This window comes from Macrobrachium nipponense, chromosome 24 (genome assembly GCF_015104395.2).
Source record: "Macrobrachium nipponense isolate FS-2020 chromosome 24, ASM1510439v2, whole genome shotgun sequence".
Taxonomy (NCBI): Eukaryota; Metazoa; Arthropoda; class Malacostraca; order Decapoda; family Palaemonidae; genus Macrobrachium; species Macrobrachium nipponense.
Genome location: NC_061091.1, coordinates 21,320,896 through 21,344,577, shown reverse-complemented (window position 1 = coordinate 21,344,577; position 23,682 = coordinate 21,320,896). Strand labels below are relative to the sequence as shown.

The 23,682-nt window shown below is 38.0% G+C and overlaps 1 protein-coding gene across 3 annotated transcripts in view; it reads left to right on the top strand.

Moving 5' to 3' along the window:
• The window catches only part of LOC135205510 (mucin-5AC-like), a 477,203-nt gene that overhangs the window by 107,409 nt on the left and 346,112 nt on the right, over window positions 1–23,682 (top strand). The window contains exon 1 of one of the 3 annotated variants that reach the window (XM_064236247.1): window positions 22,089–22,228. The exons of the other annotated variants lie outside the window; for them this stretch is intronic. The gene's annotated coding sequence lies outside the window, so the exon portion shown is untranslated. Of the gene's footprint in view, window positions 1–22,088; window positions 22,229–23,682 lie in introns of those variants that run through there. 3 annotated transcript variants of the gene reach the window in all.

Sequence of the window (23,682 nt, the reverse complement as noted above, 5' to 3'; positions counted from 1 at the left end):
TGTTAGAGAGTGCAATGTTTTCATGGTACGCGGCTCCCTTGTGTCATTCGTATTACAAATGTGGAAGATAGAAGACAGAATAAGATTGCAAGTGTTACTACCATGACGGGGTAGGCGAGAAGATTTTACACTAAAGTTAAAGGCAAGAATAAATACCTTGTGACAGAATCTGAGATTTTCATTCCTTGAGGGCCGAAGACTATTCCGAAGATTGTTACGTTCGATCTTCCTGTTAAGGTTCATTTAGGTAAAGCCACCCTTTATCTAGTGATCTCATACTGCTGTACTAGGTACTTACTGTTTACTTGGAATTGTAGTGTAGTGGCCTATGTCTGGGTGTTTCGGAATTCATGAAGCATATTGCACCTATCTGGAGATATAAGATCGCATAAAAATCTTATTTGTTGCCTCATTAATTGTTTCGGACCAGGTTTAGGTCTGTGCAACTCTTCCTATCTTCTTCCTATTCTTAGTTAAGGAACAAGCAAAATGCATTGTTTGGGAGAAAGAACATATCTCTTTAAGAACTTGGCATGGTACATTGAGATGGAGAGAGCATTTCATAAAGAACCAACATGATGCATTGTTACAGAGAAGGAAACTCCTGAAGAACTGGTAGGGTACATTGTCTAAGAGAGAGAGAGAGAGAGAGAGAGAGAGAGAGAGAGAGAGAGAGTGATATCTCAAAGGAGTGGCACTGTATCTTGTTAGAGAGAGAGAGAGAGAGAGAGAGAGATAAAACATCTCTCGAATCACAAAACCATTCACGGTGCATTGCGAATCCTGAACGCCAGCAGCAGCTGGGCCATGTTATAGTGCGACCCTCTCTCCCACTCTCCCCCTTCGTCCACCCGTTGCCCGTATTGGTGTCTTCGTATATAGCGCCGATTGTTTGCCCTGCCGGTAGGCGTGTCATTGCAAGAATAACAACACTGGTCGTACTCGACTTGGCCTGGCCTCTCTCATCTGCCTTGGCGCAAGATGACGAAGCAAATGTTTGTGCAAGTTTTCCGAAGGGAATTGTAAACTTTGCTTATGCCCGTTGATTTGTTGTGTCAACCGAACGTGGATGGTGGCGAAAGGGTGGTGAGGGGGCGGAGGGGTGGGGTTGGGGGATGAATGCTGGCGGGAAGTTGGTGTGGGAGGGGAGAGAGAGGTAGGCGAGAGCAGAATGGTGAATTGATAAGAGACGAGTTGTTTTTATTGGGTTATATTTTTTCTGCTTGGCTTATAAAGTTTTTCTTATATTCACAACATGAATTTTGTAACATAAATTACGTTTGTCTTAATTTATTTCGTCTTACCAGCCTTATTTGAATAATGCCCAATTAGCTTCGATAAACTACATCAATTGATGATTTCTGATAATTTAATTTCACTTGAAAGAGAAAAAACAAAAATGCGGAGTATGTAACTCTTAAGACTTATTGTACGTTTTGTTTCTACACAGACAAACACACACACACACATATACATACATATATGTATAAATAATATATATATATATATATATATATATATATATGTATATATATATATATATATATATATATATATATATATATATATATATATATATATATTATATATTATATCTCGAGAGAGAAGACCAAAAATATATCTCTTCAGACGTATATTGTACTTATATACATATTGAATATGTGCGTGCGTGTGTGCGCGCGCATTGCATATATATATATATATATATATATATATATATATATATATATATATATATATACATATATATATACCTTTTACATGTCTTGGCGGTTCCAACCTTTGATTTGTTGCGTGGTGGAAGTGGTTCAGGTCCTTTGTATGTCTTCCCTTACAAGGTTTCACTCCCGGTCTGGACTGATGATCCCAGCTTTACAGAGCTCCTTTCCTCCTTCTTCGGTATTCTTGCAAAGCTCTTTATGCATTGTATCTTTTAAAAGTTTGTCTGTGATTTTTTTGTACCATGGGAGGAAGGATTAGTTTTCTTAAAGTTAATGTTTTCATAACCGCAAACACACTCGGATCTAGGCGTATATGTGTCCTCGTTGCCATTTCTCTTGAAGCTAACACTAGCGTGTATTCTTATCTGCAAACTCATGCGAAGTAGGGCTATAGTATCATCGCTGCCAGTTATCTTGAATTTAAATGCTACGATCGTTTTGTAGAATAGTTAAAATAATGAACCCTGTCGTAAATCGAGTTACTGATTATTAAACCCGTTAATGATAATTCCCTCAAAATAATTGATACTCTAAGCCATAAGAGAGAAGCTTGCATCGTACAGTGGAAAGCCTGTGATACTCGGGAATAGAAATTAATCGTAGGAATTAATCAGGATCAGAACATTAATAGGCCTTAATTATAACCAAGGTGGGGAAGTGACTAGGTCTAAGCCGCAGGTTGGGGGGTTCAGAGTGCCTCTCATTTTTAGGCCTACTTTTCGTATTGCTATGGAACCTTGAGATATTTTAACTAGTATTACAGGGTGTCTTAGGCTTATGTTGTCTCCGACGTTGAACAATAGCCTGGGAATTGACATTCCCCTGACGTAGAAGTTTATGCTGACATTATCTAGAATTATAATTAAAGAGATCGCATCTTTTCTACTGACGTACGCAGGTATTCAGAAGGCATTCCTGACAAAGCCTTTATTTAGTTGGCCAGAATCGTTAGGTCAGCTCTCTCTCTCTCTCTCTCTCTCTCTCTCTCTCTCTCTCTCTCTCTCTCTCTCTCTCTCTCTCTCTCTCCACACACACACACAGATCATGCACAGGATGCATGCATAGATCTAGGGTCAAGGCGTATTGGTACTTGCTAAGTTGGGAAACGCTCTCTCTCTCTCTCTCTCTCTCTCTCTCTCTCTCTCTCTCTCTCTCTCTCTGTGTGTGCGTGTGTGTGTGTGTGTGTGTGCAATTGCCTTAAAGATGTTTCGGATATTTTCTTGGTTGTTTTTCAACTTTGCTTGGTTGTTTTTCTACTGGCCCGGAGAGCATAGTACTACCAAGCAAAGTATTCGAAACATCATTACGGTCCTTGCACGCACACACAGATATGCCTTCCCAACCGCAACTCGTAAATGTACTACTTTTTTTTTTTCCTCGTAAGATTTTTAGTACCGAGATGACAAAGAGTGAAGGAAAGACAGAAGACAGTATCGAGGGAGGGAAGGATACAGATGGAAGGGAGACATGAAGCCGTATTTCCAGAGAAATTATGGTAACCTTAACCAAGCAGTGATATCTTAACCTACTGCCCTGGAGTTCGTGCCACATAAGTATACGCTTGATTTTATGAAGAATATTCGTGTGTACGTTGTAATTTAATGTGTCATAGTGCATACATGTTATTATATTGAATCTTTATTTATATAGAAGCTAAGGTATATATACTCACTCACACACTACATATATATATATATATATATATATATATATATATATATATATATATATATGATAGGGTTCTGTAGCTTTCTTATTTATTAGTAGGAAACTGATTTTATTGTGTTTTTATTTTTGCTGTTGTCATCATTATTATTTTTTGAAGGGGAGAATTATGAAAGGGCAGTCACCTTCCGTCAGAATTTCTTTACAAGACGTGAATAATCATTTCTAATTAAAAATATTTTTTCTTGTTTTATAGTTATTCAGGATAACAGTCATATTAATGTACATTTATCATGAATTATTGCCCGTAATTTTTCTCATTTCTTACTTTCCTGTTAAGCTCGATATGATACCAATTAGTTGAATGTTTTCGGTCCATGTTTACACCAAATAGTTTTTAATGGTTCGTTCCATGTAGACTAATAGTGTTAATTAGTCCTAGGTATGTATATTGAATAGCCTTTAATGGGTTATTGTTTATTACAAAATATACGTCCTAAATAGTTCATTGTATTTACACCACTTATCTTTCAAAGGTTTTGTTTATTTATATAAAAAGAAATAGTCTCCCAGGGGTTCATTATATTTACACCAAAGAACCCTTTTAACAGTGCATTCGTAGCCGACCCTAACTGACACCCAATGTGCCTGCAATGTTCGCTAGTTTTGCAAGTCTGTATTGCCACTGCATGCGGTTTTAATTGTTCATTATTAAATCTATATGGACCCCCAAATTTCCTGTAACTGTTTCATAAGTTTTCCCGAGGTAAATTGACGGCAACGAGCCTTCAATTATTGTTCATTACCGTTTAAATTTAGATTGACGCTCGCTTGCTTCAGGTGTTCGTTCGCTACTAGACCGGGGGGGCGGGGTGGGGGGGATGTCGTCGGGTTTCGTTTTGCTGTGCTCTCTCTCTCTCTCTCTCTCTCTCTCTCTCTCTCTCTCTCTTCTCTCCTCAGTTCTAAGTTGCCATAAAATTTTCGAGATTCCTCAGTATTTCACGACCATATAATATACAAGTCTCTCTCTCTCTCTCTCTCTCTCTCTCTCTCTCTCTCTCTCTCTCTCTCTCTCTCTCTCTCTCTCTCTCTATACACACACACACCTTGTAGTTCGAATCGATGTAGGGTAATTTTCATAGATATTCTTCCTTAAAGTGTATAAGTTATCTTCACGGTCCAGTGGCATTCGTTGTACTGTGATTCTTCGTAGTTTTCGAATAGTGAATGGTAAGTCACTTTCGGGTGGCCTTCATTTATAAAATGTTATTTAACTTCAGACCAGCTTTCCACTTTAATTCATTCGCCCCAAAGTCCGATCCAGACCAGTTATACTTACCAATGATCATTCATTTTCGACCCACGGATTCTACAGGCCATAATGATATCAGTTTTATTATTATTATTATTATTATTATTATTATTATTATTATTATTATTATTATTTACCCGTTTTAAAAACCAGCTTGAAACCAGACAAAATTTTGCTTTTTTTAAAGCTTATATTAATGCTCATATCAATCTTTCGTTTAAGTTTCGTGGGACGTGGGCTGACACCAAAAAGGTTCCCGTTTATGTATTTAATTGTTTATATATTTTTTTATTTTTTTTAATGCAGGATTTATCATTTTAAAAGGCACTAATGCCATTGCCAGTTTCGTAGTTTTAAAGGTATCGTACATTAAATACACGGTGCCGATTTAGTGGAATGATTCTTCTCTTTATAATCTCCGTGTCCTATTATTAGGTAAGAAACTATGATATATTTCAACGTGTTCTTCGTATCTGGAAGTGTGTATATATATATATATATATATATGTAGTATATATATATATATATATATATATATATATATATATATATATATATATGTGTGTGTGTGTGTGTTTGTTTGTTTGTTTGTTTAAATATGTAAATATATACTACCTTGGTTATTATCAAACAGTAAATTTTCAGGTACAGTGACCCACTGAACCTGCGGTAATTCCCTTTTTATTTGTTTGATCTCATTTGATCTTGTTAAAGTATGCGATTCTTCCCGTGTTTTCAATCATTGATGTCTCCGTTACGTCACGGCGGGTACTAAAGAAGCAGAATTGATTGTCATGTGCGCGACAGAAATCACAGTACGATGGTCCACGTTGATGATTTTAGCTTTTTGCTGCTGCTGCTGTTGCTGTGTGTGTGTGGATGTTTATGCTGTATGCGGTGTTAAAGAGAGAGAGAGAGAGAGAGAGAGAGAGAGAGAGAGAGAGAGAGAGACTCAAAGTATAGATAGTGGGTTGGGAGCATAGGCTCTTTAGGCCTACAGCTGACACATGTTCTCTGTAGGCTTAGTTGGCAGCTTATCTCCAGTAGTTAGGGTTGTAATATCATCTCCTTATACAAAAAAACTTAAGCCTAGGAACAGGTTGGTTTTGAAGTGGGTTGTGTTTATGCGTCGTCACAGAGAGAAGGGTCATGATGCTCAAGAGTTATTGTTTTGTATTGTTACCAACGGGTTTCGTAGGTGGATAGATAAATAGATAGGCTAAATGGAGAAGGACACGCTCTGTTAGAAGTTCTCTGTGCTTTAGTTGACTTGAACTTTGACTTATGTAATTGGTAGCTACTTGGTTGTGGTGGGCTCAGCCAGGATTGGAAAGGTCATAGGGTAGCAGTCTGATCCCAAAGAATAAATATGGGATGCTGGGACTATGTGCCCTACTCCCTCATGTGAGATTAAAAGGAGTTTTATATATATATATATATATATATATATATATATATATATATATATATATTATTTACTATATACTTACATAGTACATAGGCGTCTGCCCCGTCCCGCATTTAAGATTATATATATATATATATATATATATATATATATATATATATATATTATAAATATATTTATATATATATATATATGTGTGTGTGTGTGTGCGTGTGTGTGTGCGTGTGTTTGCACGCGCACGCGTGTGCGTCATCTGGCTCCTTCCCCATTTGAAATTAAAAGGAATTTGTTTATACATACACACACACATATATATATGTAATATATTTACACATCACACATATAATAAGTATATATATATATGTGTGTGTGTGCGTATGGTATGTATTCACACATAGGTGTGTTTGTTGTCATCAGTTGAATATATTTGGACACGAAGGACTATTTATACCACTGTCATCATCAAAATACTGGTTTATGATGATGACAGAGGGCGTGTCCATCGCCCTCCAATCTGGTTGATGAGTCCCGAGGTTCGGTCTCCATTATTGAGTTCCCCCACAGTCCGTTGGCAGCTAGTTCTTTAGGCCTAGAGCTCAAAAAGGGCGGTTTATTCATGCGTTGTTGCTTTTTTTTTTTTTTTTTTTGCATTAGGTGTGATGAGGTGGAACTGACTATGTATCAAAGATATTTTTCACTCCTGTGTAAGGAATCTCAAAGTTTAAAACCAAATATTTATGAGAAAGTTTTGTGTGAAGTCCATTTTTTTTTAATAGCCTCCATGTGTTTATAAACACATACACACACATGTGTATGTAAAACTGTATATATAAATGTATATAGCATATGAATATATGAATATGCATATATATATAAAATGTGTGTATGTAAAAATTAAAGTGATTAATATAATTTAGTACCAACTTCTTGGAACACAATATTTAAAGAAAAATATTCTTTGCCATTTTTTCCTATCGTTAATATATTCTGTTAAGAGGTAAATGCGCCTTTACATTTCCGTTCGCCAAGGCCCTTTTTTGTAGGTTTTGAGAGGTGAAAAGGGAGTATATTAGATAGCTGTACATCAAAGAACTTTCTGCCTTATAGAGAGAGAGAGAGAGAGAGAGAGGCTGTACACGAATGACCAGGAAATGTTTATTGTTTCTGTCCACAAGGTGGAAGAACGAACAAGGAGGGATCCCGACACCTTTTTTCCTTATTCTCTGCAGCTTCTCTTTTTATTGTCCTTTTATTTTGTATCGGTTATTCGCTTCTGTCGTCAGTGTGTCTGTTTTACTTGTTGTGTAATATTCCTTTGTTCTTTCTGCGTGTCTTCGCTTGAGTGATTTTGTTCGTAAGCCGTTTCTTTTTGTTCGTGAGTAGTTTTTGGTATATTGTGGATTATTTGTCATTTTTGCGTGTTTTGGAAATGATTGTCCTCTTACCTAAGTCAATTTTCTTCCCAAGCTCTCTTCATGACAAACTGGATGGCAGTAATAAGATATTGTCGTATTAATAGTACATGGATACGGTTCTGTTATGTTTATCTGAGCTACCGTCTTAAACCAAGTGTCCCCTTTTGGAGTTGATTCGTTTGTGTGTCGTCAGTTGAAGTTGATTCGTTTGTGACATTTGGTTTTCAAGTGTCGCCATTTGGAGTTGATTCGTTTGTGACACTTGGTATTTAAGTGTCGCCTTTTGAAGTTGATTCGTTTGTGACACTTGGTTTTCAAGTGCGGCCTGTCTGAATGAATTTTTTTCCCTTTAAATCCTATTATATGCCTTTAAGGTTTAATAAGTCACGTTGACGTTTTAAAGTTTATTGTCGTTTGTCGTAAGTCTTTTTTGTTAATTAATTCAATCTTTATATTTTTCATGGGTAATTCTGAGACCAATATTGTTTTACCAGAGAGGGACGTAAAAAATATCCTTTATTTTATTTGTTTACACGAAGTTCTAGGTGGACAGAAAGCAGTTATATACTTGCAATTTTTGTAATTCTACAAGAAACCACCATAAAAGTTTTATTATTTATTATTATTTGTCAATTGATACGTGATATAAATTTTTGGAATGTGGCTGGTACTTTTTCTTTTATTTTGAGATTAAGGTTTTTTTCCGTGTACTTGCACAACTTAGTGGTTTAAACTTACATTTGATTAGTTAAATGTTAGTTTGAAAATGCGTTTTTGATCTACATGTCAATTTAAACGTACCTTATTCTTGGGTTTTGTTGAATTGAACTTATTGAGAGATTTGAAATAATTTTTAGGAAATATCATGAGAAAAAAAGTTTCTGCTTTAGCCAGGTTGAATCAATTATCTTCCATTTTTCAGAATCACTCGCGGGAAATTCTTCCATTAGTATTGCTGCATTAAAAATACTCTGTCCATATGAAAGGAAGAATATCATTGTATGAATTAATGCTGATTTGAACAGTGAATATTGATGGACTCTCCTGTCATAGGATTCTCTCTCTCTCTCTCTCTCTCTCTCTCTCTCTTCTCTCTCTCTCTCCTCTCGAACAAATGCTAATTTCATCTTTGACCTTTCAGTTGCCTTCAGACTTCTCAAATTATGTTGAAGTTTCCTTGTTCACGTCTCAGTTGGATTCACATCCAAAATTTCGGCTTTCGGGTGTGGGTTCGCTTGTAATAAAAATAATGATGTGTAAGAATAAGTTGAAAGAAAATTTCTTAGCTTCCTTATGACATTTTGTATTTATTAACGATTTTTCGGCTGTGAGTTAATCTGTAAAGAGAGTTGTGTAAGAATAAGCTATAAATAAATAATTCAGGTTCGTTTATTGGTAAAGGAAGGTCTGTACAGCGTTCACATTTACAAGTGAAACAAAAATTTGGTTAACGATGGAAATTTTGATTTTATTGTAGAAATAACTGGATACGTAATGCACTGACTGCCATCTGCAGTTCTGGATCCGTATTGCAACCTGTTGCCAATGAAGTTGTTGCATCATGTTGCATCAAAGGTTAAAGTTTACATTTTTCTTTCTCCCTTTTGCCCGTTGAAAATCTGTTCGTATTTGGGCAGGTGTAAATTTAAAGATTCTCAACTCCGACACGGATAGATTTTGTTTTTACTTTTTTTTTTATGCCATGAGTCGGTTGATATTTCACCTTTGCTAGTGGCGGTTATCTTTTGAAAACGCACGTAATTTTTGTTTAGCTTCATTTGATCTAGCCTTTTTTCTTCTTCTTTCTCCCATCAAGACTAGAGACTTCGATTTATATGTAAGGGTTCTTCTAACGCTTTTAAACATATATTTGTCATTAGTCATTCCCGTTTGGAATGTTGCTTACGTGGTCTATTTTGAGGTACTTTCTCTTTTGTTTCTGGACAGGAAACAATGCCGAAGCTTACGAATTTTCATACTTATCGATATTATTTTAAGTCTTCATCTGCCTTTGTTTTCGTGCTGTAGGCCTTGGTCTATTAAGGAACTAGAACATCCTGCGTAGGTGTGTGAATCAGCTATACTTTTAATACCGGGAGTGGTCATTCATATAATATTTCATATATATATATATATATATATATATATATATATATATGTGTGTGTGTGTGTGTGTGTGTGTGTGTGTGTGTAGACGAGTAGTGCGTGTGTGTGTGTATGTATGTGAGTACACAACACCATAAAACACTAGCTTAGTTACCAAGCCTCGTACAAACGTCAATGAGTAAGAGATATTGATTACAGTTAACATTTGTATCTTTCTGTATTGTCCGTAACCTTTTTTACTTTTGATATGGAAATTACGCCGTAATTACCATTATGGATCATGTAGGTGGACGCCATTTGCCCTTTGTTTGTCGGAAACTCCCTTGATTAATTGATTACTGAGAGAGAGAAGAGAGAGAGAGAGAGAGAGAGAGAGGCGGTTGTGGGGGGGTCTGGTTTACGTGTTTACTTTGTCGTAATCTTTCCTTACAGTGATTTCTGTTTTATGAAGCGTTCGTTACAAAGGTTGTGGGTGGATTGAATTTTGAGAGAGAGAGAGAGAGAGAGAGAGAGAGAGAGAGAGAGAGAGGTTTCACCTTTCTGTTGGGTTGCTTTATCGAATCATAGCTTTTTGTGAATTATCAATCACAAGTGGTGAATAAGATTTGATTTTCGAGTGAACCTGATCTTTTTTTATGAATAACTATCATCAATCCTCATACATTTAGACAAGGATCTGATCTCTCACGTCTTAAATTTATTTAACTTTTAATCTCTGAGGGAAGGCCTCGACGAGGTAAACCTCACCCTGGAATGATGAAACGGATCCCCCCCCCCCCCCACCTCTCTCTCTCTCTCTCTCTCTCTCTCTCTCTCTCTCTCTCTCTCACATATTGTTGCAACCAACAACATTTTGACTGACCACTCGATACATAATCTACTGTTTATATCAATAGTGGCACAGCTCTTCAAGTAATTAGACCCAGATCACTTTGTCTTTGTCCAGTGTCGAACTCCGGACTTCTAGCCAGTAAACCTAGTTTGGTGCAGTTTACTCCAGAGAGAGAGAGAGAGAGAGAGAGAGGAGAGAGAGAGAGAGAGAGAGAGAGAGAGAGCCAGCCAACATCTATTTTGATGTATACGTGAATGGTGGGTGCTATCTTTGGATCTGACGTCGCTGGAATTTCCTTCCATCTTCTGCCTCCCCTGATTCCAGTTGCCATCCTTTTCGGTTGCCTATTCCATCGGCCTTCCTTTTGACTGTATGAGAAAGGAAGTAAAAATAATAACTAACCATTCACTATAGTACTCTTTATGGGGTTATGGTCATATATATTTGAGGTTAGAGTTAGTTTCAGTGTCTCACACTAGCACCACCCCTAGATGTCGTTTGATAGGGAGTTGACTGGGGGTGTTTGTGGCTGCGGGAGGGGGTTCAGGGGAAAGAGGAGGGGGTTACATGAAGGGCCAATAGGTGTTGTGGCTCTCAACCCACCAGCTGTCGCACTGAAGTGGTGGTATAGGACGGGTCAGGAGTGGGGCGAGGTGGGAGGGGAATAGTGACACTGGTGGTGGAGGAGTTTGGCGGGGGGGGGGGGGGGGGGGGGGGGGGGGAGGGAAGATGGTGACACGGTGGTGGGAGGAGTTGGGGATGGGGGAGGGAGGAGGGAGGGGAGACGTGTTTTTATGAGACAGGAGTAATGAGGTGAGCGATGTCGAAGGCGCACCAGGACCGACGAAGAGAGAGAGAGAGAGAGAGAGAGAGAGAGGAAAGGAGTGCCTTGTTAGCAGTGTGGCTCTTAGCGTCTGTAGTCTGTCTGTCCTCTTGGAATTTTAACAGTTGCATTTATTTATTTATTTGAGAGGTAGATACATATACATATATACATATACATACATGTGTATATATATATATATATATATATATATATATATATATATATATATGTATATATATAAGCTCAGAGACGAGCGTATACTAAGAGAAAAGAGCTGAACTCCACATGGAAACAAATAAACAAGTAAATTGGACTACTGAGAGGGAAGTTTCAATAATAATAAAAAAAACTCCACAGCAGTCCACAAAAAGGTTGAACATGAGCTACAAGTTGAATATTAGTTTAACATAGTGATGTAGAGACATGATGTGGAATACTGTTGGAGAGAGAGTGAGAGAGAGTTACGCCAATCTTAGTTATATCTTATCACCTCCACCAGTCCCAACTTGCCATGTCTTTGGGTTGATTGATGTGGGATAACATTTACCCAGTCTGCTGCCAGGTCATGTAGAGTGAGCATTAATTTGTTGGGTCCTTGCCCGAATAGATTTGGGAAGGGCCCGTATGTAGATAAGCAAGGAATGCATCTAAAGCAGTGAAAGCCACAGGTGTTGAGTATTAATTATAGACGTAACCTGGTTCTATTTTTGGTCAAGATATTTCTGGGATATTTTTTTTTTACTCTTTTGGTTGTTTTGTTATGCATTTTCTTGTCATTTTTTCAAGATAAGTTTTTTCCCCCATTTCCTTCTTTTTTTTGTAGTCGAAGTTTGAATTACATTGAGTTTATTGAATACTTACAGTAGTATGTTAGTCAGTTTTCAGATTTTTCTATGTGTGACATTTAAGGAAATATAAAGTTGTATTGATGCATTTGTTCTCTTCAGGGTGGAAGGGGTAAGGAAAATAAAATACAGGTTCGTTTGATCGTGTAGGGAGAGAGGGCTCGGCAGAACTAACTATTTTTGTTTATCAGAGAAAGGAAATTTATATCATTTGTCTACTTAATAGGGGAAATTATTATGTTTCTCCTTGATGTAATTTTAAGAATTTTACCTGCGTATCCCTATTCTTCCTCTCCTAACCTGCATTTATGATGGAAATGTAAGGGCCGGTCGTACCTTAATCGTCTCTGATGCAGAAAAGTTGATCAGCGAATAAATTTGAGCCGGGTGATTCATGCCGGCATGTGGGCCTGCGTTCGGAGAGAGAGAGAGAGAGAGAGAGAGAGAGATGCTTATGATTTGTGAACCTGTCGTACCTTTGGGTGGGAGAGAGAAATGGGATCGAGTTCGTCTTGTTAATGAGCTACAGCATAGCGCTGAAAGAGAGAGAGAGAGAGAGAGAGAGAGAGAGAGAGAGAGAGAGAGAGAGAGAGAGAGAACTCCACGGGCCATTGGTTGAACTGACAAGTTTCCTGATTAGAAATAAAGGGGGTGACAGGAGGAAGTTGTAAAGTAACCAGAGTCCCACAAGTATAAGACGGTAAATGAATGAGGCAGGGTTTCATATATACATTATATATATATACATATTTATACATATATATGTATATGAATTTTTGTCACACCCCCGTGATTCATATATATATGCATTAAGCTACAAATGTCCTTTAATATCCAATTCGCTCTACCTCGAAATTAATGTGTGGTAACCGAAGGGGAATTAATTTTTTAGTTGATAATAATTTCGTCATCTCGTGGATTCGAACCAGCACACAGAGGAGAAATCAGGACTTCAGTGACGTTACTTGTTGGCCGAGTCGGTAACTTCATTGAAGTCCTGATTCTCCTCTGTGCACTGGTTCGAATCCACGAGAGGACGAAATGATTATCAACTAAAAAATTCCCCTTCGGGAATTAAAGGACATTTGTAGCTTAATGCATGTATATGAATCACGGTGATGTGAGAATATTCATATAAATATATATATATAGTATATATATACTATACTATATATATATATATATAATATATATATATATATATATATATATTATATATATATATATGATTAGAAGGACAGTTCGAAAGAGGAAGATTCTTTATTTCCAAGCTTTCAGAGGGGCGTCTGCCCCTTCCATCTTCAAGGAACCAGATATTTAGCTCCCTGAAGATGGAGACAGACGAGCCTCCTAGAGCTTGGAAATAAAGAATCTCCTCTCATGAATCTAACTATTACTGAGGTTCTCTGTGAAAATAATGCTAAGCAATGTGAAATTGTTTTTTATTAGGAGTGATATAAATATATATATATATATATATATATATATATATATATATAATATATATATATATATATATATATATATATGTGTGTGTGTGTGTGTGTATATGTTGCTCGTATGTCCCTAGTGGGACGAAAAGGATGATATATCTATATATATATATATATATATATATATATATATAATATCTATATATATATATATGATATATATAAATATTGCTCGTATGTCCCTAGATGGGATGAAAAGCGATGATGTGGCTCACCTAAGTTTTACGAGGAAAATGGGATGATGCAGTAATATTGTTTGCAGACCTTACTACAGTAAATTAGATTACTTATAAGACTCCTCTCTGCTTTTGAGAGGAATTTGGGTGATGCACTGGGCTCTTCTGTAAGAAATACAAGTATGGACGGTTGTATGTATCAAGAGACGAGGAAATTGACGCCTTAAATGGAATTTCACGATGAATTGAAATTTGTAAAGCTTGCAGGTAATATTTTCACTATGGAGTTTGTAGCATCTGTGAAAGAAAAGCGTTCTCTCTCTCTCTCTCTCTCTCTCTCTCTCTCTCTCTCTCTCTCTCTCTCTCTCTCTCATACGATGGGAGTGACATACTGACTCCAGCCTTGTTGTAAGGGAAAAAGTTTATGAAATGATCCTTGTATACATTTTTAGAGACAAAAAATGAGGTAGTGACTCTTGTAGCCAGTTAATGTAAGATTAGAGGACATAATTATTGACTTTTGAGCCGAAGTGTGGGAAGGGATCGAGTTGACAGGCTCCTCTATAGCTGTTAGAGGGAAGGAAAATAATGTATTGGTTCGTTTAATGGTATTTGGGGAAAGGGAGTGGCTGAACTAACTCTCTGAGGTGTATTAGAGAAAGAAAATTGATATCATTTGTCTACTTATTAGGGGAAATTATATGATTTATTGAGTCCTTGTGCTGAGTTAAGGAAAGAGACGGGACTTGTTATTTTTCTTCTTCCTCCGTTTTAAATCAAGAGGGTGGAAATTAATATATAGATTACTGAGAGAGAGAGAGAGAGAGAGAATCCGTTTTAGTTTTTTTTAAAAAGCAAAGTTAACAGTTTTTAGTCTTCTGCAAAAGAAAACTATTGTGCCGGCTTTGTCTGTCCGTCCGCACGTTTTCTTTCTGCCCTCAGATCTTAAAATACTACTAAGGCTAGAAACTGATATGTTGATCATCCAACCTCTTAATTTTATTTAAGTTGAAGTTAGCCGTGATCGTGCGTTTGGCACCGCTATAGGTACCAACAACAAAGGCCACCACTGTTCCGTGGCTGGGAGTTTCCTACAGCTTTATACGCTGTACAGAAAACTCGATTCTTCCGCACATTTTTCCTTGTTTTTGTTATTGATCCCTTTATTCGTAACTTATAGAAAATTGTCTATATCTAACCGGCCCGGTAATAAACTGGTCATGAATTTCATGTTATGGTAGGCATGAGTTTAATGCATTAAAAGCGAAAAATCTGAATATTTCGACTCGAATAATTATACGAGGGGGCAACGGAGGGTATATAAATATTCTTAAAAAGAAAGGGCACTAATCCCGCGGACGTGAAGTGCCAAGTTAATGGAGGAAGGGGAGGAATCCGAATGTTTCTGTTGAGAGTGAAGGGAATGTATGGACGATCCGAGACAGGCCCTTCTAGCTCGGAGAAGGGAAGCTGTGTATTTGCGGGAAAGGAGGCCTTCTCGGTCCTTGTGTGTGTGTTGTTGTGTGTGTGTGTGGTGTGTTGTGACTTGTGTCTTCTAATAGAGGGAAAAGGGGGAAAATAAAATACGAAGCTCCTGCTGGGAAGGATAGTGGAGGAAAGGGAGCCTAGTGAATCCTTCGGACTTACGTGCTTAGGAGGAGGAATGGAGGGAAGGAAGGCAAAGAAGTCTTGCGCTGTGGAGAGAAGAGAAGAAAAGAGAGGAGAAAATCCTGTCATATTTTGATTTGTAATAGACTGAGGACATTTTGTCCCCTTAATTCATAATGAATGAATTCTGGCGATCACATATTTTTCTCCTAAATAATTCATGCAGTGTTATGTTAAGATATAAACAGCATATTTATACACATATACATATAAATATGACTGGTAAAAATGTTCTGTATATAGATATGGCTGGTAAAAATGTTGTTACAACAAAATTCCATCTAATAAAAGGAACCCATAAAAACGCCAAATTATAGAAAGTAAGTACTACCTACTATAATACAGAGACTGCTGTCTCTCTCTTCAGGTAGGTAATGGATGAGAAAAGTTAAGAAAAGGCGGTATTGATACCAATTTAGTACTTACTTTCCATATTTTGGCGTTTTTATGGGATATATATGTATAACTATGTGTGTGTGTTGGCCGTTACATCTTCATTGTACTCTGTTATGCTATTGTAAAAGAAATTCAAATATATATATATATATCATATATATATATATATATATATATATATATGGAAAGTATATGAATTTCTTGTAAAGTAACCAAACACACACACATACACATATATATTATATCTATATATATATATGTGTGTGTGTGTGTGTTGGTTACTTTACAAGAAATTCATATACTTTCCATATATATATATATATATATATATATTAATATATATATATATATATATATATATAACATATATATATATATGTGTGTGTGTGTGTGTATGTATGTGTTTTGCAAGAGCCAGTATTGCTTTGTGTTTAGATATCCTCTCTCTCTCTCTCTCTCTCTCCCTTTTTTTCGGCATATCCGCATCCACCCTCACCCTCCCCCTTATTCTTCCATCCAGATAGCCTAATGATACTTTCTTCATTCTCATTCCCTCCCCTCCGAGATAATAATTCTGGTCCTGAGTTCCCTCATCCTCCCTCGCTCCCTCCCTTCCTCCTCTCCTCCTCCTCCTCCCCATTCCGGATGGGCTGTCCAACCCCTGTGAAGTTGTGTTGGACGTGTAAGCGAGGTAGCGGCTTGTGTACGCGTGAACGTGTTGCTGTGTGTACGCGCGCGCGCGTGTGCGTATTTTTGCCTGGGACGACGTGAAGCCGAAGGAGGAGTTGCCGTAGGAGGGGGAGGAGAAGGAGTGGAGGAGGAGTAGAGAGAGGGGGAGGAGGTGGAGGAAGAGAGGTGGTCGGGATGTAGTGGATTGGAAGACAGGGACCCGGTTGGGGACGGGTCTCTGTCGTCTTGAGAGAGAGAGAGAGAGAGAGAGAGAGAGAGAGAGAGAGGCGTGTGTCGGGAGAGATCAAGGCTCTTTGAAGAGTAAGTAGGGCTGGTGGGAGAGACGGAAAGGGGAGACGACGACGAAGGATGAGAGAGAGAAAGAGAGAGAGAGAGACCGAGAAAAAAATAGAGAGGAAAAATGGGCGCGGTTGTCTGGGAACCTGTAAGAAAAAAAGAAAAAAAAGAAGGGAGAGAGAGGATAGAAAAGAAAAGGAGAATAAGAGAAGCCCAAGAGAATGTATTGGTGAAAACGGGGTGTGATAGGAATATGGCATTTCTCTCTCTCTCTCTCTCTCTCTCTCTCTCTCTCTCTCTCTCTTTGGAGTAATGAGGAGTAAATGCTTCATTAGCTGTCGTGTGATGTTGGAGGAAAGAACTTAATAAAAGTAATGGGTTCTTGGCAGATCCTCCAAATGGAAATGAATTGTCAGAAATAAGTGGCACTTGCACTTCGGAGAGAGAGAGAGAGAGAGGGGGGGGGGTGCAGCAATCCCTCTATATATATATTATATATATATATATATATATATATATATATATATATAATATATCATGTTCGTGTATACTGTATATATATAAATCTATAAACATTCACATTATTGAAGAGCTATGCGTTTTGATATTTTCTCTTTTGCACTAGTATTCTCATGCTTACAGGCTACACTCAAAGTGGTCTCTCTCTCTCTCTTCTCTCTCTCTCTCTCTCTCTCTGAGAGCTTACAACTTCTCAGTTATTGCCCTTACCTTAGGGATATTTCACGGCAAGGAAGAGGTTCTGAGAGGGAGAGGGAGAGGGTGATGATTATGATGAAGTGTAGCAGAGTGTTGGGGGTTTGGGGGAGAGGGGGGGGCGAAGTTTAGGTCAACGAGTGGCTCTGTTAAAGTCGTTTCTTCTTCCTGAGAGGAAAAGGTAAGTGGAAGGAAGAAAGAGTAATTAGGGAGGATGAGTAGAAGAAGAAGAAGTAAGTAGAATGACGTGAAAGATTCTGAGATATGTTAAGAGAAATGAGAGAAAAAGAGAAAGAAAATAATGTCAGTATGTTAGGAGTCACGTGAGAAAAACTGAATGAAAATAATGACTCGAGAAAGTATTAAGAAGAAAATTGATCACAAGTGTAAGAAAGAGAAAGAGAAAATAAGGGTAAAGACTAAAGATCAAGCAAGAAGAATCAGTGTTTAGAACAAGGAGAGAGAGAGAATAAGGAAAAAGAATAACGATCGAGCAAGAAGAATGAATGATAAAAAGCTAAGAATAATTTAGAGAGGGACTCAGAGAACCAATGACTAAACCAATTGGATCTGAAAATGTCACACTGATAAAATCCTCTCAGTGAGATGACATCCGTCAAGGTGGTTTGACACGTTTGTGGCTCAAGACAAACATCGATGTTATAATATGTAAAATATACGGTGAAAGGACGAAGAATATGTACAAATGTTGACTGAAAGGAGAAAAACTTGGCGTTTATCCGGTGAGGCCAAATGTGTGTCAAGCAGGCATATTTGTCATTTCGTTGGGGATGGTGGGGGGGAGTGGTTAGTTAATGAGAGTAACCTTTTAGGAAGCTGAAGTGTTGTCCATTTACTTATTTCTCAGAGGACAAATTCACTCTTTACTTATATAAAGTTTTGGTGTGTTGTTTAAAAAGATTCGGTCAAGAGAAATGACGTCCCAGAGTAAACGGAAGAACAACAAACACGTCGGATTCAAGAAACGAAAATGTGCATTACTCGCGTAAGGAGAGAGAGAGAGAGAGACGCGGGAACGGAGGAGGAGGAGGAGGAGGAGGCGGCGAGAATAATTTATAAGTTTGAGAAGTTGAAAGCTCTCTTGGGAGTCGAAGGAAAGGGGACGACTGCGAAATTGGGATTAAGTGAGGATCGGAGCCAAGGTAAAGAAACTGGTGGCGAAGCAGAAGAGGGGAAAGAAAGAAGGTGGAGGATGAGGAGGAGGAAGAGGATAAGGGGAGGAGCAAGAGGGGAAACGTAAAAAGACTTGTACAAGAAGGGAAACTTCGGTAGGTGGCTAAGAAGAAGAATAAGAAAATAATAGGGAAAATTCAGGTGGTTTAGAAGAGAATAAGAGGAGAAACTGTAGAAGGTGAAAAAGAAGAATTAGGGGGAGGGGGACTTTAGAATGTGGCTGTGAAGAAGAAGAGAGTAAGAGGGGAAACATTAGAAGATGTCAAAGGAGGAGAATAAGAGGGGAAACTTTGAAAAGTGTCGACGAAGAAGGATAGGAGACTAAGAGGGGAACTTAAAATGTGTCAAAGAAGAAGAAGAGAACTAGAGGGGAAACATTAAAAAGGGAAGGCGGTCGAAAAAGAAGACGATAGCTATTGAGAATGAGAGGAAGAAAAGGAGAGGCTGAGAAGGAAGTTGAGGAAGAGGGTAGATTTAAAATGAGGGTAGCAGAAGAAATGTGAAAAGGGATGAACTGTAAAGGGGAAGCTGATGGCAAGGGCTGAGTCAAGATGAGAATAACATAGGAAGGTGAGAATACACTAAAGAAAGGGAGGTCGCGGATAATGAGGTAAAGAAATTGAATGCAAAATCGAGAGAAAGATACGAAGGAGGAGGTAACGAACGGAAAATGAGGTGATTGATTGGAAGAAGAAGGAAAGATGATGATAACGTGGCGGTGGGAAACTATGAGTGGAGATAATTGACCAAAATGAGAATTAAGATGAACAAGGAAAGAGACACGAGATGATCAGAAAGGAAATTGAGATGATGAAGAACAAGGCCTGCGAAGGAGATAAAGAAGAGGGGGAAATGGGAGAAATAATAAAGAATGAAGAATATCGAAAACCGATAAAAACCAGAGAGAAAACTGTAAAGGAGAAATAACGAAGAGAAGACCGGCGATAAAAAGACCTAAATCAGATGAATGACTGACATACTGAAAAGATAAGACCGAAGCAAAGTAAGAAAGAGAAGGGAGAACGTCAAGAAAAATGATTACGACAATTCAGTCAAGTTCGACGATGAAAGAAAGAAGCAGAAGAAATCACGGATTAGACGAAAGGGAACACTGAGGGAGGAATGGAAAAAAAAGACAGTCAAAAGAGGAAAGGAAAGGAATCTTAGAAAAAAAAAAGAAACAAGTACCTGCAGGCGAATGCATTGGCGAGATGGAGTGGAAAGACTTAGGGGGAGGGGAGCGGGGGGCGGTAAGGGAAAGAGCAAGCGGGTTTGGGGGGGGTGTAGAAGAGCCTAGGCTAGGGAAGAGAGAGAGCGCGAGGGGAAAAATCGCAGCGAACAAAAGAGTGCAGGAAACGGCAAAGACACGAAAAACAAGCTGGTGAGAGAGAGAAAGAGAGATAGAGAGAGCTTATGTGTACAAATTACGAGAGAAAAATAAGCTCGTGGGAAGGAGATGCTCTTGGGATGACATTGTTCCTCTCTCTTCTCTCCGCTCGTACCTTCTCTTCCCATCTTCCGCCTCCTCCTCCTCCTCTTCCTCTTCTTCCAGTAAGAGGTGGAGGAATAGAGGAGTAGGAGCCGAAGGTGAAGGAAAATTGGGGAAATAAGTGGAGCGGCATCTGCGAAGGCAGAAAACAAGAGCAGTGGAATTAATAGGAGAGAGAGAGAGAGAGAGAGAGAGAGAGAGAGAGAGAGAGAGAGTCATGCTCAGTTACGACAATATGACGCGTGTAATGTGCCAGACATAGTCTTGAAGGGGCCAAGGAATGGAGGATTGGAAAGGTTATGGATTGTGGGGTTGAAAGAATTTGCTTGATGTGGTTGTGGGGTTAAGGCGTGATTGGTGAGGGTGGAGGCAAGCATATAAAGGGAATTGAAGATGATGTCTTGGAGGAGGTGTGAACTGGAGCCCTCTGATTTGTGAGGTAGGAATCGAAGACGTTGTGGTGGGGTTGGTGGGAGGGAGTCCTAGGGAAGATGGGGTTTGGGTAATTTTACGTTTTTGAAATGGGGGTTTCGAAGGGGTTTCAAGATGGGAGACTTGACGGTACGGGGATGGAAATTCAAATGGGAATTTTGTTTTTCATTATTTAAATCGAATGACAGACTGAAAAAACTTAAGAATACCTGTATATATATATATATATATATAATATATATATATATAATATAATATATATATATATATATATATAATATAAATGGTCATTATAAAAGAGGCCTGTTACTTACCAATTAAGTATAAGCATTTGTCAGATAGACAGACAGACAGACACATTATATATATATATATATAATATATATATATATATATATATATATATATATATATATATATATATGTGTGTGTGGGTGTGTGTGTGTGTGTGTGTGTGTGGGTGTGTGTGTGAGTGAGCAAATTCTTATACTTAATTGTTAACTAACAATCCTCTTCTACAATGGCAACTAGATGGTAACTTATATCATCACAAAAAAGAATATGGTCAACTTGAAAGAATTTGCTACTGTTGTATGTATAAATGTCGTATGATAATTTCCAATATTTTCCTGCCACGTAATTGCTGTTATCAACTTTATTTGATTTGATTGAAATTTTATCTTTCGTGCTACTTAATCTCTTTTATCATAATTTACTTTTATTTTATTGAAAATGTATATCTTTCCTGCCACGTAATTGCTTTGATCAGCATTATTTTATGTATAGATTTTATCTCTCCTGCGGCCCTGCCACGTTATTCCTTTTATTAACTTTTTTTTTACTGAAATTTTATCTTTTTCCTGCTACGCAATCGCTGTCATCAACCGTATTTTGTTTAACTGAAATTTTATATCTCTCCTGCTTTTATTAACATTTTTTGTACGTTATTTAGACTTTATATCCTACCTGCCACGTAAGCACTTTCATCACCTTTTTTTTAATATTATGGAAATGTTATATTTTTTCTTACTACGTAATTGCTTTTATCAACATTTTATTTTTATCTCATTGAAAGTTTTGTATTTCCCTACTACATAACGCTTTTGTTAACATTTTATTTTTATTTGATTGAAATTTTATATTTTCCTGCTACGTAGTTCCTTTTATCAACCTTTTATTTTTATTTGACTGAAATTTTATATTTTCCTGCTACGTAATTGCTTTGATCAACATTTTATTCTTATTTGACTTAAATTTTATATTTTCCTGCCACGTAATTGCTTTGATCAACATTATATTTTTATTTTATCGAAATTTAATATTTTCCTACTACATAACCGCGTTCATCAACTTGAAAAGTTTCTCGTTTTTTCGTGTTGACGGAAACCTCATCCCTTTCTTTAGCAGTGCCCTGAAGGCTTTCGTGGGAACCGGTCGTGAATCCGCTTCGAGGGGTAATTGAGGGGAAGATTGCATGCGGATCATTCTGACGCTGAAATGTGATATCTCGCATAGCGGATTTTGATGAACTTTTCGGCCGCTTTCATCTTCGTAAGAAATCGCGGTTCAGGTCTGTAATTGCCTATCGGTTAGTGATGGACTCGAGTGAGATGTAAGATTATTTTATGTAATTAATTTATTTTATTTGTATTTTATGTAATTAATTTATTTTATTTTTCATTGGCTCGTACTCCTGCCTTCACTGTGCGTTCTCATTATTCGCCTTTCTCTTTGCCTACCTTGTCCTTCTTAATTTTCTGTTTATTTATTTTATTCGTTTATTTATTTTGCATTGGTTCGTATTCCTCCTGCCTTCACTTTGCGTTCTCATCATTCGCCTTTCTCTTTGCCCTTCTTGTCCTACCTGTTAACCTGCCCTGTTCGCGTCTCTCTCTTTACCTCTCCTATTGCGTCTCACTCTAAACTGCGTCGCTTTTGCGTCCTTCCATTTCCCTTCTCCTATTTGCGTCTTTCTTTTTGCCCCTCCTGTTTTTCTCATTTCCTTTGTTTCTTGCCTTTGCGGCGTCCTTCCTTGTGTCGGTAGGATTTGCGTCATTCTTGCTGTCACCGACATTTGCGTCCTTCCCTTTGTCGGTAGGATTTGCGTCATTCTTGCTGTCACTGACATTTGCGTCCTTCCCTTTGTCGGTAGGATTTGCGTCATTCCTGCTGTCACTGACAATTGCGTCCTTCCCTTTGTCGGTATGATTTGCGTCATTCCTGCTGTCACCGACATTTGCGTCCTTCCCTTGGTTGGTAGGATTTGAGTCATTCTTGCTGTCACTGACATTTGCGTCCTTCCCTGTGTCGTTAGGATTTGCGTCATTCTTGCTGTCACCGACATTTGCGTCCTTCCCTTCGTCGACAGGATTTGCGTCATTCTTGCTGTCTATGACATTTGCGTCCTTCCCTTTGTCGGTAGGATTTGTGTCATTCCTGCTGTCACTGACAATTGCGTCCTTCCCTTTGTCGCTCACATTTGCGTCCTTCCCTTTGCCTCTCTTATTACATCCCCTTCCCTTTGTCTGTCGCATTTGCGTCTTTCCCATTGCTACCCAAATTTGCGTCCTTCCCGTGGTCGCTCATAGTTGCGTCCTCCCCTTTGTGTATGTCAAAATTGTCGTTATCTGATAACAAGTTTCAGTCGTCAGTTTTCTGGTACTTTGTTTGAACGAATTCCTAGTTTCCCCTCTACCGTTAGGCTGAACATTTTCCCCCATTTTGACCGCGTAGGTTGTATCTGATTAGGTTATAAAATAGTTAATACGTTTGAGGTTTTTATATTTATAAATATTAGCTTTTTGCAAGTTCATTGTTCCCCCACCTTTTATTTCTTCTACTTTACTTTCATGACTTTATCATTTGAATATCGTATCTTCAGTTAGACTGAATCTTTTGCCCCATTTTGTGTTCGTAGGATATACCTGATTTGATTATAAAAGATTTACTGTATTTCACTTTTTCGGGATCTTATAAATCCAAATAATACCGAAAACTACTTTATACATGAACCTAGTCACACAG